Source organism: Physeter macrocephalus, chromosome 6 (assembly GCF_002837175.3).
Source record: "Physeter macrocephalus isolate SW-GA chromosome 6, ASM283717v5, whole genome shotgun sequence".
Taxonomy (NCBI): domain Eukaryota; kingdom Metazoa; phylum Chordata; class Mammalia; order Artiodactyla; family Physeteridae; genus Physeter; species Physeter macrocephalus.
Genome location: NC_041219.1, coordinates 75,371,904 through 75,390,531, shown reverse-complemented (window position 1 = coordinate 75,390,531; position 18,628 = coordinate 75,371,904). Strand labels below are relative to the sequence as shown.

The 18,628-nt window shown below is 40.2% G+C and overlaps 1 protein-coding gene across 10 annotated transcripts in view; it reads right to left on the bottom strand.

Annotated features, from left to right (window-relative positions):
- CCDC91 (coiled-coil domain containing 91) overlaps positions 1–18,142 on the bottom strand; it is a 393,065-nt gene extending 374,923 nt beyond the window's left edge. For 8 of the 10 annotated variants that reach the window (XM_055085539.1, XM_055085537.1, XM_024129047.2 and 5 more), the window contains exon 1: positions 17,953–18,100. The gene's annotated coding sequence lies outside the window, so the exon portion shown is untranslated. The other 2 variants (XM_055085536.1, XM_055085538.1) reach the window with 2 other exon arrangements.
- Between the last annotated feature and the right edge of the window lie 486 nt (positions 18,143–18,628).

Genomic DNA, 18,628 nt, shown 5'->3' with positions numbered 1-18,628 from the left:
CAGGTGTACAGCAAAGTGATTCAGTTATACATATACACATATCCATTCTTTTTCAGATTCTTTTCCCACATAGGTTGTTACAGAATATTGAGTAGAGTTCCCTGTGCTGTACAGTAGGTCCTTGTTGATTATCTATTTTATATATAGTAGTGTGTATATGTTAATCCCAAACTCCTAATTTATCCCTCCCGGCCCAACCTTTCCCCTTTGGTAACCATAAGTTTGTTTTCGAAGTCTGTGAGTCAGTTTCTGTTTTGTAAATAAGTTCACTTGTATCATTTTTTTTAGATTCCTCACATGTGATATCATATTTGTCTTTCTCTGTCTGACTTACTTCACTTAGTATGATAATCTCTAGGTCATCCATATTGCTACAAATGGCATTATTTCATTCCTTTTTTATGGCTGAATAATATCCCATTGCATATATGTGCCACATTTTTTTTAAATAAATTTATTTATTTATTTTTGACTGTGTTGGGTCTTCGTTTCTGTGCAAGGGCTTTCTCTAGTTGTGCAAGCAGGGGCCAGTCTTCATTGTGGTGCGCAGGCCTCTCACTGTCACGGCCTCTCTTGCGTGGAGCACAAGCTCCAGACACTCAGGCTCAGTAGTTGTGGCTCACAGGCCTAGTTGCTCCACGGCATGTGGGATCTTCCCAGACCAGGGCTCAAACCCGTGTCCCCTGCAATGGCAGGCAGATTTTCAACCACTGCGCCACCAGGGAAGCCTGTACCACATCTTCTTTATCCATTCCTCTGTTGACGGACATTTAGGCTGCTTCCATGTCTTGGCAATTGTAAATAGTGCTGCAACGGGCACTGGGGTGCATGTATCTTTTCAAATTATGGTTTCCTCTGGATATATGTCCAGGAGTGGGATTGCTGGATCATATGGTAGTTCTATTTTTAGCTTTTTAAGGAAGCTCCATACTGTTCTCCACTGTGGTTGTACAATTTACATTACCACCAACAGTGTAGGAGGGTTCCCTTTTCTCCACACCCTCTCCAGCATTTACTATTTGTAGACTTTTTGATGATGGCCATTCTGACCCATGTGAGGTGATACTTCATTGTAGTTTTGATTTGAATTTCTCTAATAATTAGCAATGTTGAGCATCTTTCCATGTGCTTTTTGGCCATTTGTATATCTCCTTCGGAGAAATGTCTATTAGGTCTTCTGCCCATTTTTTGATTGGGTTTTTTTTTTATATTAAGCTTCATGATCTGTTTGTGTATTTTGGAGATTAATCCCTTGTCAGTTGCATCATTTGCAATATTTTCTCCCATTATGTGGGTTGTCTTTTCATTTTGCTTATGGTTTTCTTTGCTGTACAAAAGCCTTTGAGTTTAATTAGGTTCCATTTGTTTATTTTTGTTTTTATTTTCATTACTTTTTGGAGGTGGATCCAAAAAGATACTACTGCGATTTATGTCAAAGAGTGTTCTGCCTACGTTTTCCTCTGTTTTATAGTATCGAGCCTTACATTTAGGTCTTTAATCCATTTTGAGTTTATTTTTGGATATAGTGTTAAAAAATGTTCTAATTTCATTCTTTTACATGCAGTTGTCCAGTTTTCCCAGCACCACTTAATGAAGAGACTGTCTTTTCTTGTATATTCTTGCCTCCTTTGTTGTAGATTAATTGACCACAGGTGCGTGGGTTTATTTCTGGGCTTTCTAACCTGTCCCACTGTTCTATGTTTCTGTTTTTGTGCCAGTACCGTACTGTTTTGATTAGCTTTGTAACTATTATTTTTATAATAGTATATAATTTTAATCATTTTATATTTTATATATACATTTTTATATGTACATATATATGTATATACATATATACACATGTATATACATATAAAGAGACAGAGAGAGAGAGAGAGAGAGAGAGAGAGAACTAGATTAATAGGAACTGGCTTGTAAGATTACGGAGGCTAAGAAGTCCCAAGATCTGCAGTTGGCAAGATACCCAGAAGAACGCATGGTGCAGTTCCAGTTTGCATCCAAAAAGTCCCAGTCCAAGTGCAGGAGAAGACCAATGTCCCAGTCAAGCAATCAGGCAGAAGTTCCCTCTTACTCAGTTTTTTGTTCTATTCAGGTCTTCAAATGATTGGATGAGGGCAATCTGCTTTACTCTGTCTAGTAATTCGAATGCTAATCTCACAAACACCTTCAGAATAAAGTTTGATCAACTATCTGGGCACCCCACGGTCCTAAAATTAACCATCACAAGTCTACCCCTTGTCAATTTGGCACCCATACTCATCTCTTAAACCATACTTAATCCCCAAATAAGGACATAATTCTTTTATACCAAGGTCATAAAATGTGATATAGCTATCCTGTGTACAACGGGAAACACCCTAACCTCTTCTCCACAAGAGGAGGTAAAGTCCTTGAGTGATATTTACTCTTCTCCTTGATATCCCAAAATTTAAATACTATGCTGTAAAATTAATACTTAAAATACTACGACATACACCTAATGCATTTTATGTTACATGGTAAGTGGTTAAGAGAGGAAAAAAGCAAAGATAGTTTACATATATATTGCCATACACACATGCGTGCACACACACACACACACATATTCATAGCAAAATAAGGAAGAAATACTCATGACTATTACTGTAACTGTCCTCATTTCTGTAACTGGTCAAATGGTTGTAGCTGGTATTTATAACTGCCTTCTTCCATTACCCATTCTGTATTCCTTTTGTCTTGAGCAAGCACTTCAGCTGGTCATGGTTCTTTACCTGGTGGAGTGACGCAAACCCTCATTCCTGAGGGGTCTGGGCCATCAGTAGTCCTCCCTCAACTGGGTTGTTTTAGTTTTGCATGGACTTTCATCACAGGGCATGATAAGATTGAGATGCCCTAAAAAAATCTCCTGTATTTCAGACACACTCTTCCTTACCTCCACTGTGGAACAGTATGCCAATATCCCCTTGGTTGTCAGCATCAGTCACCCCAGCCAGCACAGCAACTTCCTTCTTTGCCTGTTGATTCAGAGGCATGAGGAGCCCAAAGTGGCTGGGCAGTAGTCTTAATTTCCAATTCAGTGGAATCATTGTGTCTTCTGGTGGAAGCATTCCTCCCTTTGGAACTAAGACCTATAGGCCAGCAGAGCAGAAAGTCATAGAAACAGGAACCAAAATTTTGCTAGTGGCTCACTAGGGGTAATAGTGAATGGTGCCACTCCCATTTCCACCCCTTGATTCTTGAACCTGTGACCCTGGCTATGGAAGAAACAGCACCATATACTGTAGGCTAATTCAAAGTATATACAACCTTGTGGAGAACCTTGCACCAGTCCCGCAAGATACTGACACCTTGCTGGCACTATAACTTAGTCTTCAAAAGACCATTCCACCATTCTGTCAAGCCAGCTGCTTCAGGATGGCGGGAAACAAGATAAGACCAATGAATTCCATGAACATGGGCCCACTGCTGCACTTCTCTTGCTGTGAAGTGAGTTCCTTGATCAGAAGAAATGCTATGTGGAATACTGTGTGGTGAATGAGGCATTCCATAAGTCCAGAGATGACAGTTTTGGCAGAAGCACTGCACGTAGGGAAGGCAAGTCCATATCCAAAGTAAACATCTACTGCAGTAAGAATAAATCGCTGCCACTTCAATTATGGGAGCAGTTTAGTATAACCAACCTGCCTCCACTTAGCTGGCTAATCACCCCAAAGAATGGTGCTATATCAAGGATTCAGTGTTAGTCTCTGCTGATGACAGACTGGGCACTCAGCAGTGGCCATAGCCAGGTTGGCCTTGACGAGTGGAAGTCTGTTGCTTAGCCTATGTGAAACCTCCATCGCTGCCAGCATGGCCACTTTGCCTATGAGCCCACAAGGCAATGACAGGGGTGACAGGGGAAAGAAGCTGACTGGTATCCACAGAATGAGTGAGTCATCCTATCCACTTGATTATTAAAATCTTCCTCTGCTGAGATCACTCTTTAGTGAGCATTCACATGGTACACAAATATCTTCACATTTTTTGCCCATTCAAAGAGGTCTATCCACAACTTTTCCTCGAATTTCCTTGTCACCAATTTTCCAACCATGTTTCTCCCAAGTCCCTAACCATCCAGCCAAACCATTGGTCATAAGCCATGAAGCAGTATACAACTATATGTCTGGCCATTTGACCTTCCAAGCAAAGTGAACAACCAGGTGCACTGCCTGAGGTTCTGCCCACTGGGAGGATTTCCGTTCACCACAATCCTTCAGGGATGTCCCAGAAAGGGGCTGTAGGGCTGCAGCCATTCACTTTCCGGTGCTGCCTGCATATCATGCAAAACCATCTATATAACAGGCCTGAGTCTTCTCTTCTGTGAACTGATCTTAGCAAACTTCCCATGAGGCCACAGGTGCAGTCTGGAAAAAGAAGACACTGTAGCAGAGTAGGGCCCATGGACATTTGGGCCACTTCTTCAACTTATGTGTGCCTCCAGGGCCTGCTCGGGCCTGATCAGATATATACTGCTTCCACTTGATGATGGAGGGCTGCTGTGTCACGTGCCCAACTTTATGGCTTGGTGGGTCAGATAACACTCACTTCATGATGGGCAGCTAAGGTCACATGGTAACTTCATGGCCCATGGTTATGCAATCAGTCTCTAAGGCCCAAGTGTAGGCCAACAGCTGCTTCTCAAGAGGCAAAGTTATCCACAGAGGATGGCAGGGCTTTGGTCCAAAATCCTAAGGGCCTACACTCTGATTCTCCTAAAGGAACCTGCCAAAAGCTCCAAACACCATCCCTATCTGCCACTGACACTTCAAGGACCGCTAGATCTGTTGGAACATATGGCCCAAGTGACAAAGCAGCTTGCACAGCAGCCTGGACCTGTGACAGAGTCTTCTCTTATTCTGGGTCCCACTCAAAACTAGCAGCTTTTTGAGTCACTCAGTAAATGTGCCAGAGTAACACACCCCAAATGAGGAATATGTTGTCTCTAAAATCCAAAGAGACCCACTAGATGTTGTGCCTCTTTCTTGGTTGCAGGAAGGCCCAGATGCAACAACTTATCCTTGTCTTAACCTTAGAAGGGATATCTCAAGATACCTCACACTGCTAGACCCCCAGAAATTTCACTGAGGTAGAAGACCCCTTAACTTTTATCAGATTTGTTTCCTACTCTCTGACACTAAAATGTCTTACTACTAAGTCTAGACAAGTTGCTGCTTCTTGCTCACTAGGTCCAATCAACATAATGTCCTCAATTTAATGGACCAGTGTGATATCTTGTGAAAGAGAAAAGTGATACAGATCCACACAAACTAAATTATGACGTAGGGCTGGAGAGCCCTACCCCTGAGGTAGGACAGTGAAGGTGTACTGCTGGCCTTGCCAGCTGAAAGCAAACTATTTCAGTTGGACCTTGCTGACAGAGATGGAGACAAAAGCATCTGCCAGACCAACAGCTGCATACAAGTCATCAGGGGATGTGTTAATCTACTCAAGCAATAAAACTATATATGGTACAGCAGCTGCAATTGGAATCACCACCTGGTTAAGCTTATGATAATCCACTGTCATTCTCCAAGATCCATCTGTCTCCTGCACAGGCCAAACACATCAGATGAATGCAGAAGTGGTGGGAATCACCAACCCTGCATGTTTCATGTCCTTCACGGTGGCACTAATATCTGCAATCCCCCTAGATATGAGGTATTGCTTTTGGTTTACTCTTTTCTTAGGTTGAAGCAATTCTAGTGGCTCCCATTTGACCTTTCTCACCATAATCACCTTCACTCCACTGGTCAGATAACCAATGAGGGGACTGTGATAGCTGCTGACTCTATCTATTCCAATTATGCATTCCGGAACTGGAGATATAACTACAGGATGGATTTGAGGACCCACTGGGCCCACTGTGAGACAGACCTCAGCTGAAACTTCATTGATTACCTGACCTCCATAAGCCCCTATTCTGACGATGGACCAAAGGGACAACTTGGGTCTCATGGAACTAGGGTCAATTCAGAGCCAGTATCCAGCAGTCCTTGAAAGGTGTGATTATTTCCTTTTCCCCAATGCACAATTACCATGATGAAAGGCCACAGAACCCTTTAGGAAGGGCTGACAGAAAGACTGACAGTAAATTTTGGCAATGTACCAGGGTCCTTCCTCAAGGGAACCCTGCCCTCTCTTCGTTCAAGGGGCTCTAGGTCTGTAAAAATTCAAGTCTCAGAATTGATTGATGGGTCATGACTCTTTGTTTTTTCTGATTCAGGCTAGACTTCTGTTCACTTGACCTAGAACTTTTCTGCTTATATAGATCAATTAAGAATTTAGTAGGCTTCCTATCGATTTCACTTCTAGGAACACCATGATCAACTAGCCAACACAATTGCTGTGCCTAAATCAGACTATTCTAACTGCCGCTTTGACTCTGCTGCCCAAACCACGCTCACCTTGCCTTTGACAGATGGATGTCATTAATCGGCCCCTGCCACCCTGGAATTCATTTACTCCCATTGCATTTAGGTTTCCCAGTTCAGTGACTGCATGCCTACTGAAGCAATCACAGAGCTCTTCAAGGATGCCAGGGCTCCCCTCACGATTTATCTCTCATAATATTGGCGAAAGCTATGTCTTCTGCACCCTCCCAGTTTGGGTGAGCACATCCTAAATGACAAATCCACTCTATCATTCCAATCTCCCTAAGCCTTTGACTCCCTTCCTCTACAGTAAACCAAGACAGGTAGGCCCAGCGTTTCCAGCTCACTCGCTGTGCACCACCTTTTGGTCCATATTTCAGCCAAACAACCACACTAAATGAAGAATCTCTGCTTAGCGAGCCCATATCAATAAATTCTGCCTGGTCCAACTTTATGTTCTTTTCATTATTATGCTGCACCTTCAGTATCCATTCCCACACATGTTCCCTGGATTTGTCTGTATAAATTAGAAAGTTCAAGTAGTTCTTTTGGAGTATAGTACATTTCCTCATGAGTCACACTTTGTACCTCACCTTTAGAAGCCTGCTGGGCTTTCAGTCTAGTCATAGATCTAGAAGCAAAGAAAAGTGTTGGGGGCAGGTCCTGAGGAGATCAGCATTGTCTTGCCTGGCAACTGCCTCAGGGGCTGGCATTAATGCAGAATTAATCCCCTCAGATCTCAGACACGGGTGGAGAGGCTACTCCCACTGGGAGTGAGGAAGTAGCTACCACTGTGGGTAGAGAGGCCACTACCACTGAGGGTGGGAAGGATGCTCCCACTGGCAAAAAATACTCATCAAAATTCAGGGGCTCAATGTCTCTAGCTTCATCTCTTCCCACACACTCCTAACTTTCAGGACCCCATTCCTTCCCAATCAGTGCTCTCCCTATAATGTATCAGTTTATATAACTCTCACCTACTTGACTGTGAGGTCCTTGAAAACCAAGTGACATTTATTTCTGTATCCTCCAGTGCCTAGTATAGGAACCTGAAATACAGATTTCTACTGAATTGAATTTTGCTTCTCACCATAGTTCAGCTGTCCATTATTTTACTTTCATTAACTTAGTTTGACAGTTATTAAATCCTTGTTTATGCACCTATCAAAGGTCTTCATCTGCTAATAGTGCCCTTTAACAGGAAACAGCCTTGTTTACCAGAGAAACACATAAAGGACTTGCTTGCTCACATTTTTCTAAGATAATATAAAACTGTCCTAACCACTAATTTTCATTTCTTCCTGAAGTAAAGTACCAGTATCCTCAGCAGGATCATTTTTTTCATCTGATCCTAACCTGTCATTTATTTTGTTTTCACTTCCATACATAATAAGTAATTGACTACCAATTTTATCTATAAAAGATTTCTAACGTATATAGACTCTAATTCATCCAAAACATAGTTAAATGTGCATGTGGGGGAAAAAAAAGAAAAAAGCGTATCTGAAGCACACAAAGTTCTCCTTTTCCTTCTATTATTGGGTACATTCCTGACAAATCTGACTGCTTCTGAGCAATATTTGAAAGACTTTTCCTCTGCACTATTATGAAGATTAACTAAGCCATTAGCTAAAAATCTAAAGTTTTCCCACAAGGCAATCCAAGCACTCCCAACTTTTTTATATGCCATAGTGCCAGGATCCTACAGAAATGTCAACTGACACTATTTCTCTACTGAGTAAATATATAACCAAATCCAAAAAAAGCTAGCTATTAGATGATGGCACTGACACAGTAAGTCTAATTTACTTAAGTTCCATTAGTTGTGTATAAGTATTTCTACATTTTAACCCCATGTTCTTATTAACTGTTTGAATCATCCCAATCTCTTCTACAGAACTAAAAATAATATTCTCAATTATGACTCTCAGGTAGTACAAGATGACAAGATGCTAAGCCAGCGAGATAAATGCTAGGGAGAAAATAAGTCCAGCTACCTTTGATTATAAAGGCATTAAAACCCCACAAGTACAAGTCTAGAGATTTCCACCAAATTAAAAAAAAAAAAAAAACCTGGGCTTCTGGTTGTCTGATAATCCCATTAACCAAGTAATATGTTCAGGCATAGCACACGGTAAGCAGTCAATAAATGTTTTCTTACTTTTGGTAATCATTTTGATAATCAATGAACTTTTTAATCATAATTCACAAGCCCTAACTAAAGATTTCCTCTATGTAAATTGACCCAATTATATAAGATGAACTGGCATAATATAACAGCTAATAATTCCAAGTGGCCACACATGACAAAGAATACAGAGTTTACATAAAGAGTTCACCAAGTCACTAAACAAGACAGCAAAAATAGCATAAAAACAGCAACAATAAAAAACCCTGGGGAGGAGAGGAATCTCTGATTTCCAGAGTTGCCATGTTATATATAAAATATATTAAAATATATATACATATATATATATATATATATATAGGGCTTCCCCGGTGGCGGAGTGGTTGAGAGTCTGCCTGCCGACGCAGGGGACATGGGTTCATGCCCTGGTCGGGGAAGATCCCACATGCTGTGGAGCGGCTGGGCCCGTGAGCCATGGCTGCTGGGCCTGCGCGTCCGGGGCCTGCGCTTCGCAATGGGAGAGACCACAACAGTGAAGAGGCCCACGTACCACAAAAAAGCCACACATGACAAAGAATAGAGTTTACATAAAGAGTTCACCAAGTCACTAAACAAGACAGCAAAAATAGCAATAAAAACAGCAACAATAAAAAACCCTGGGGAGGAGAGGAATCTCTGATTTCCAGAGTTGGTATAGCCCACACACAGAGGGGAAAAACAGCAGTCAATAAAAATTTGCTCATGAGGAAACTCAGACATTAGACTTAGACAAAGACATTAAAATCAACTACTTTAAATATGTTCAAACATATAGTCTCATATCACTAAAGGAAACTATGCCTAAATAACTAAAGTATAATAACAGTCTCATAAAATATAGAGTACTAATGAAAAGATAGGAATTATAAAAATAAAATATATAAAATCTGGAGTTGAAAAGCACACTGACTGAAATAAAAAATTCACTAGAAGGCCTCAACAGCAAATTCTGAGCTGACAGAAGAAAGAATCAGTGAATCTGAAGATAGGTCAATTGAGATTACCCAGTTTGAGGAACAGAAAGAAAAAATAATAAAGAAAATAAAGTATCAAAACCTGTGGATAACCATCAGTAATACCAACACATGCATAAGCATAATGAGAGTTCCAGAAAAAGAGGAGAGAAAGAAAGGGGCAGAATAACTACTTCAAGAAATAATGCTAGAGGGGCTTCCCTGGTGGCACAGTGGTTAAGAATCCGCCTTCCAATACAGGGGACAGGGGTTCAAGCCCTGGTCTGGGAAGATCCCACATGCCGCGGAGCAACTAAGCCTGTGTGCCACAACTACTAAGCCTGTGCTCTAGAGCCCACAAGTCACAACTATTGAGCCCGTGTGTCACAACTACTGAAGCCCACGCTCCTACAGCCCATGCTCCCCGAGAAGAGAAGTCACCACAATGAAAAGCCTGCGCACCACAACGAAGAGTAGCCCCTGCTCACCACAACTAGAGAAAGCCCACGCACAGCAACAAAGACCCAATGCAGCCAAAAGGAATAAAATAAACAAATTTTAAAATAAATAAATAAAAGAAAGAATGCTAGGAATTTTCACAAATTTGGTGAAAAACATTAACCTACACATCCAAGAAACTCAACAAGTATCAGCAATTATATTAAATACACAGGGGTTAAACACTCTAATCAAAAGGCAGAAATTTGCAGAATGAATAAAAAGCATGATACAACTAGGTACTGACTACACGACATGCCTTAGATTCAAAGACACAAGTAAAATATTGCACACCAGTAATGTATCAAGGATAAGTGAATATTTCATAATCAATATGCAGAATGGTATACTATAAACAACCCAAGGTTTGGAGCATCCATTTTATAAAAGTCTGTAAGTCAGTCAAAAATCTGATTTTCATTTATCCAAAATGTAGTTTTTTAGTAATATTCATATAAGCCCCTATCAGTGAAGCATACTTATAGATGAATGCATCTTGCATAATACTGCAGCACTGTCTTTACTACAGTTGCAGATGTTCTGAATTCTTATAATACAAAAGTAAAGCATCTTGAAATGATCATGTAGACCCTCTTTCACCACAAGATGGAACACAAAATAAAAGGCAATTTGGCTGGCCTCTTCGTTATCTATGCCTACTTTTGGTAGGATATGCACATGGTCTATGTTAGCAAGGCTGGCAAAGGGAGAAGAAAGTCAGTCTTCTCTGAATACCAGGAAAAAGTGATTCCACACTTCACAAAATAGGGCTTATTTCACTGATATAGTTAATCTATATGAGTATATGTGTTCAACTGCATTACATAAATACCAAAATGTTCATAGCCCACGCACAGCAACAAAGACCCAATGCAGCCAAAAGGAATAAAATAAACAAATTTTAAAATAAATAAATAAAAGAAAGAATGCTAGGAATTTTCACAAATTTGGTGAAAAACATTAACCTACACATCCAAGAAACTCAACAAGTATCAGCAATTATATTAAATACACAGGGGTTAAACACTCTAATCAAAAGGCAGAAATTTGCAGAATGAATAAAAAGCATGATACAACTAGGTACTGACTACACGACATGCCTTAGATTCAAAGACACAAGTAAAATATTGCACACCAGTAATGTATCAAGGATAAGTGAATATTTCATAATCAATATGCAGAATGGTATACTATAAACAACCCAAGGTTTGGAGCATCCATTTTATAAAAGTCTGTAAGTCAGTCAAAAATCTGATTTTCATTTATCCAAAATGTAGTTTTTTAGTAATATTCATATAAGCCCCTATCAGTGAAGCATACTTATAGATGAATGCATCTTGCATAATACTGCAGCACTGTCTTTACTACAGTTGCAGATGTTCTGAATTCTTATAATACAAAAGTAAAGCATCTTGAAATGATCATGTAGACCCTCTTTCACCACAAGATGGAACACAAAATAAAAGGCAATTTGGCTGGCCTCTTCGTTATCTATGCCTACTTTTGGTAGGATATGCACATGGTCTATGTTAGCAAGGCTGGCAAAGGGAGAAGAAAGTCAGTCTTCTCTGAATACCAGGAAAAAGTGATTCCACACTTCACAAAATAGGGCTTATTTCACTGATATAGTTAATCTATATGAGTATATGTGTTCAACTGCATTACATAAATACCAAAATGTTCATACCCTTCTAAGGTAAAAAGGTTTACTAGAATTATAACATGCTGCATTTTAAAGGAGCTAACATTATTTCTGATCTTCATCTATTAAACCTGTAACTTTTAAAAAGTCTTCTAATTTCAAAATTTAAAAATTATTGTATTCTCTGCTAGTGACAATAAATGTATCTCTAATTCTTTAAGTAAAACTCTACAGCATATAGCTAACAACAGTCTTCGTACTACTTACTGGGGATTTGACAGGGAAGGGAAGAGGATACAGGTCAAGAAATACCTAAAACAATTTAAAATTAGACAATATGAAAGGACAGAAATTTGGGTAAATATTTTAGAATTAACTGATACTGTCTCATGTTGATTTATTAAATTGCTTAATGAGTTTATTCTAAGAATTAAAATTAGAAGACAGATCCAGAGTAAGCAGACTACATACAAAATGCTTACATGAACTCTATATTGGCATTATAGCCTACAAATAAAAGCAGATTCAAGAAGACTTGTGATCAAACTCCAGCTCTACCACTCACTGTTAATACAACCATAAATAACTTTGCTCACTTGTCTGAGACTCAGTTTCCTCATCTATGAAATGGGAAAACTACTACCTACCTCAAAAGGTTCTGGTTGGAATTCAATAAAACAACATACTTAAAGGGTTTCTGCATGATGCTGGACACAAAGATTTCTACAATCCTGATCAAAAAAAAACATGGGGCTTCCCTGGTGGCGCAGTGGTTGCGCGTCCGCCTGCCGATGCAGGGGAACCGGGTTCGCGCCCCGGTCTGGGAGGATCCCACATGCCGCGGAGCGGCTGGGCCCGTGAGCCATGGCCGCTGAGCCTGCGCGTCCAGAGCCTGTGCTCACCAAAAAAAAAAAAAAAAAAAAAAAAAAAAAAAAATGAGTATTTTACATTACGCAAAATGCATCAGGAATTCTCTCTAGATCACTGACAGCAAAATAATAATGTGGATGGAAAAGCCATTTACTTATTCCACATGCTAAACCTATAAAATAAATGATTTAAACTGGATAAAATCTAAGGAACTGAGTTTCTCAAATTCTAGGATTCTACCATAAAGTGATGCACAAAAAGTCAGTGATATTGACTGCCACATTTTGCTCTAAAATTTATTACAAATACATAGTCTGGAGGACAAATTCTAGTAATATAAAATAAAACAAAGAGGCAGTGTATATTAAGAATCTGAAAAATTTCATACACTATGAGTAATAACCACTTTTTTAGAAATCAATTAAAAAAATGTTATCAGAGTTATGCACAAAGATTTAATATTAATTCTGAGGAAAACAACTATACTAACTGCAAATCAAGAACATACAAATCAAGTTCTCCAAAAATTCATGATGTAGTAAGCACTCAGTGTAAGCCTAGCAAAAAGAAAAAACTGTAAGACAATATTTACAATTTTTTTTAAATGTTTGCAAAAAAAAAAAAAAAAGCCAGCAAAATATAGCAGGAATTATCTCATATTAATGGAAATGGATTAACTCTTCTCTTTATAGGATTATTTCTCAATTTTCTACTGTAATCAACTATGATTTCCACAATCAAAAAAAATACAGTATTCATTTATGATTTTTAAAAAACTCTCAGTGAACAAGAAGCTAAAGAAAACTTCCTCAATCTGATGAGAACTGTACTTACAAAAAACCCTACAGCTAACTACTTAATGGTAAAAGATTACATGCCTTCCCCACTAAGAAGAGAAACAAGGCAAGGATGTCAGCTCTTACTTGTTCTGTTTAACATCACACTGAAGGTCCTAGCCAGTGTAATGAGACAAGAAAATGAAATAAATGAAATAAAAGGCAAATAGGAAAATATGAACTAAAACTGTCTCTACTGGCAGACAAGACTGTCTACACAGAAAATCCCAATGAGTCTACAAAAGCTACTAGGGTAATTGAATTTATTAACAAGGTTGAGAATTCAAGGTCAATATAAAATATCAATTTATTTATATAAATAATTGGAAACTGAAATTTTTAAAAAGATTACCATTTACAACAGCACCAAATAACATGAAGCACTTAGACATAAATATAACATTTTGCACAAGTATGTGCAAAATTATTATGCTGAAAGCTTTAAAACGTTAATGAGAAAAATCAAAGACTTTATTAACATCTTAACAACATTAAGGTGTCAATTCTCTCCATATAAAACTATAACTTCAGTGCATCCACAGTCAAAATCCCAGGATGCTTTTTTATAGAATAGGCTGATTCTAAAAATGTACATGGAAAGAAAAGGAGCTAGGATACCGAAAACAAACACACACAAAAAAGTAAGCTGGAAGACTCAGACTTCCTAACTTCAAGACATACTATAAAATTACATTAATAGGGACTTCCCTGGTGGTGCAGGGGTTAAGAATCCACCTGCCAATGCAGGGGGACACGGGTTCGAGCCCTGGTCCGGGAAGATCCCATATGCTGTGGAGCAACTAAGCCCGTGTGCCACAACTACTGAGCCTGCGTGCCACAAACTACTGAAGCTCGCAGAGCCCATGCTCTGCAATGACAAGCCACTGCGATGAAAAGCCCGCACGTAACCCCCTCTTGCTGCAACTAGAGAAAGCCCGTGTGTAGCAACGAAGACCCAATGCAGCCAAAAATAAATAATAAATAAATAAATTTATATTTTAAAAATTTACATTAATGAAGACATTGTAGTTTGGGCCAAAGGAGAGACACACAGAACAATGGAAGAGAACTGAGAGTCCAGGAACAGATCTACACATACAGAGTCAATTGATTTTTGACAAAGATGCCAAGAAAATTTACTGAAGAAAGGATAGTAAGGATAGTCCTTTCAATAAGTGGTACTGGACAAATTGGGTGTCAATACACAAAAAAAGAAAGGGAGAGAGAAAAAGAACTTTGACCCATATCTTGCACCACATACAAAAATGAAGAAAAAATTGATCAAAATAGATCACAGACCTAAAGGTAAAATCTAAAACTATAAAAGTTCTAGAAGAAAACAGTTTTTTTAAAAAATCTTTATATCTTTGGGTTAGTCAAAATTTTCTAGATAGGACGCAAAAGCACAAATCACAAAAGAAAAAAATGATAAACTGGACTTCTTCAAAATTTACAACTTCAGCTCTTTGAAAGATACTGTTAAGAAACTAAAAAGACAAAGCACAGACTGAAAGAAAATATTTGTGAATATATATGATAAAGGAATTGTATCCAGACTATACAAAACTCTTACAACTCACTAAGAAAATAGACCAAAGATTTGAACAGATAACTTCACCAAAGAAGACATACAGATAGCAAATAATAGCAAATGAGCACATGAAAAGATGCTCAACATATTAGTCGATAGGAAAATTTAAATTAAAACATCAATGAGATCGCACTAAATACCTATTAGAATAGCTAAGATTAAAAGTAAAATGACAAATGCTGACCAGGATGTGGAGTAAATGGAACCATCAAACATTGCTGGTAAGGATGTAAAATGAAACAGCTATCTTGGAAAATAGTTTGGTAATTTCTTATGAAGTTAAACATTTACCACATGATCAAAGAATCCTACTCCTAGATATTTAACAAAAAGAAATGAAAGCATATTTCTACACAAAGACCGGTAGATGAATGTACAAAGAACTGTACATGAATATTTACAGCAGCTTCATTCCTAATTGCCAAAAACTGGAAACAACCTAAATGTCCAACTGGTGAATAGATAAACAAATTGTGATATAGCCATACAATGAAATAGCACTCGTCAATAAAAAAAGAACAAAGCACTGATACATGCACCAAAATGGATGAATCACAAAAGCATTACATGAAAGAAACCAGAAAACAAGTTCTATACACTGTAGGAGTCCATTTATATGACATTCCAGAAACGACAAAGCTATAGGAACAGTGAACAAATCACTGTTGGCCAGATCTACTGCTGAGGGGAGAAAACGAACTACAAAGGAGCAATGAGGGAACTTTTGGGAATGATAGAAATGTTATTTGTCTAGATTGCGGTAGTGGTTACATGACTATTATGCATTTGTTAGAATTTAAATAACAAGATACTAGACGAGATTTTTTTTACTTGTAAAGTATACCTCAATAAACCCACATTTTAAAAGACACAGGCCATGCCCTTTTGGAAAATATGCATCAAATTAAATGAGCTAAACCCAGCTAAATGGGTATTTGGGTGGGGGAGAAACAGTGGGGAAACAAAAAAATCAGAAATACTGGAAATCAAAATATTAATTTATCAGTAGTAAATAAGAAGAAACACATTGATACAGAGTTACTCTAAAGAGAGTTGCCTTTTTTATTGTTCTCATTGTTTAGACAGAAAATAACAAAATTTGATGATTTTCAAGAAAGACCAAAAGTCACAAGTAACAGACTGATAAAGGAGGCACAGTGATTACAAACTAAAATTTGGAACCAACTCACCTAAACATGCCCTTTCCAATTTACTGATTAAAAGAGTCCCATCCACCCTAACGTACTTCCACCCCAATTTCTGCTATGAAGGGCAAGATAATAAACCTTCAAATAGTTTTCTTCTTTCATAACAATCCTATGTACTTTACAAATCTTACATCTATAGCTAGTGGTGCAAGATAAAATGCCTTTAACTAGGCAATTCCTATTTGTCCATTTAAGCTTCAGACCAGCTACTTGGTAACCATCTTTCTTTTCTTCTTTTTTTTTCTAACTGCCACCAAAAAAAAAAAAAAATTCTGTCTCTCTGTGATGACTTTCTGAAGTTTCTTTTTGTCTGTTATTAAGTATCAAGATGATTAAAATAAACAGAAAGCTCTCAGAAGGTTTGAGCTGATCCCTCCAATAAGATACATTTTTCCATTTAATAAAAGTTAAGAGGTAAATTGTAACTTTCATCACTTTGTTTTCTTTATGTTTATTCCATTTGGCTTGTACTGTTGCTAGGAAACCTGTTCATAATAAGATTTCCCAGCCCACAGAACAACCTCCTAGCCAGCCTGGAGGATACCAAACTTTGTAACCAGGGCAATTCTCTACCACACAATTTACTGGCTAGCCAGCACCCTACAGGTGCACTTCCCCTGGCATCCCCCCGCTGCATTAACCTTACAGGTACAGTACAGCGAATCCCCTTTAATGCAACAGAAATTGTAGCAGAAGGTAAATGATATGAAGTGTTCAGCTCTCTGATGGCAGAGAACAACGCGAATTTATTGCCACTCGCTGTCACCCCACCCAACTAAATATTCTGGGTATTTTGTCTTAAATTGTGGGGTGAAATGTTAGCCCACCCCAGTGACAAGATGAAACGTCAGTCCACCCCAATCTCTAGTACCATGCAACATCCAAACTGCGTCCAAAAGCCATCATCCAACTACCTCCCAGATAAATATTTGGAGAGTAAGGTGGGCATCAGTATCTGCACAGTTCAGAGGGGGAGGGAAGGAAAAGAGCCGGAATTCTTAAGGTGCCGCTAAATCACCTATAGCTGTGGCCACAACTTTACCCTCCAGGAAATCAGACTCTGCCCCAACTCTCATCAGGGAAGCAAGTGAGAGTAGCAGCAGCAACATCATCCTACCAAAAAAAAAAAAAAAAAAAAACCCACTCAGCGCTGCTTTTAATAGAGTTCCCACTCCTTCAAGCGACGACAAAAATAGGTTTCATGTCCAAAGCTTTGCTCCGCACTGCTCAACAAGGGAAGATGGAAGAAACATCTCTGAGGACAGAGGGGGCGCAATTCACAGGATGAAAGATGCCTCACCACTAGGAAAGTTACTGGCTGCTGCTTTCACCCCGAAACGCCACTTTTATTGCAACCTATGGCCCAAAGTAACAGCAAGGAAATGTCACTGACGGCCGTTGTAGAGCTTTTACCCTGGTGTACTTGGCCAAGTCGGAGGGGAAACATAAACCAGGCGCAATCTGTGAAAACTCGGCAAGGATCAAAGTCAACGTTCAGTGGGAGCTTCGGTGACACAACAGTCACGTGTACTTGTGCGCAGGCTTTCGAAAACATTCGATTCTGCAAAGCGCAGGGGCCGAAACCTGTCGGCGAGGGCAAGCACGGGTCGGCACCACCCGCCAAGGGAGGCAGGTCACGCCCCCTGACTCTCAGGCACCGCGACCGACCTCCCGGGGCCAGGCCCGGGAGGAAGCCCGGCCGCGCTCCCCGCCCGCGCCCAGGCCGCCTCCGGGCGCTCGGGCGGCCTCGCGCGGCCCCGGCCCCAGACCCAGGCCCGAAAAGCGAGCGTCCGTTTACCTGCGCCCCGGCTCTCGCCGCCGCCGCCGCCGCGCCGCTCCCCCACGCCGCCAGGTGAGCCACCCCCAGCACACAGCCCCGCACGCGTGGACCCGGGCGCGACCCAGACCCGGGGAACCAGGGCCCGGCTACACGAGTTGGGGTAGCCCACGTACCACGTACCACCCGGCTTCCAGCACCTCTGCCCCCGGAAGTTGATTTCCGCCAATGCCCGCCCAAGGCCGCGCCTGTCAGTCAACGCCCACACGCGCGTCACGTGTGCCTATGCCGAGGCCGGGCCCGGGGGCCCCATCTAAAGAGGCCCGCCACCCCTGGCTCGAGTGGTCGTCGGAGCGCTGCCCTGGGAAAGAGGTTGACTCAGGCGCTACTTCCTGGTGGTTACATCTTCTAATTCCCCTTGAATGACAGGCCCTTTTTCTATGCCTAATCCATGCAAATCAAACCGTCCCCAAGTTGGCACTGCCATCCGGGACTTTGTAGGATTGTTCCAGAGAAGAGGAACAATCCTCTTCACCACCTCCAAGCAGAGTTCCCTAAATACTGGAACTGAGTTAAATGCTGACGTGTGCTCAAGAAACAGTGGACTAGACAACTGCTCCATCTCCTCTTGACGTATCGGAACTCTCAAAGCACCAGTATGCACCCAAGCCCAGAGCCTTTCCAGACCACTGCTGTA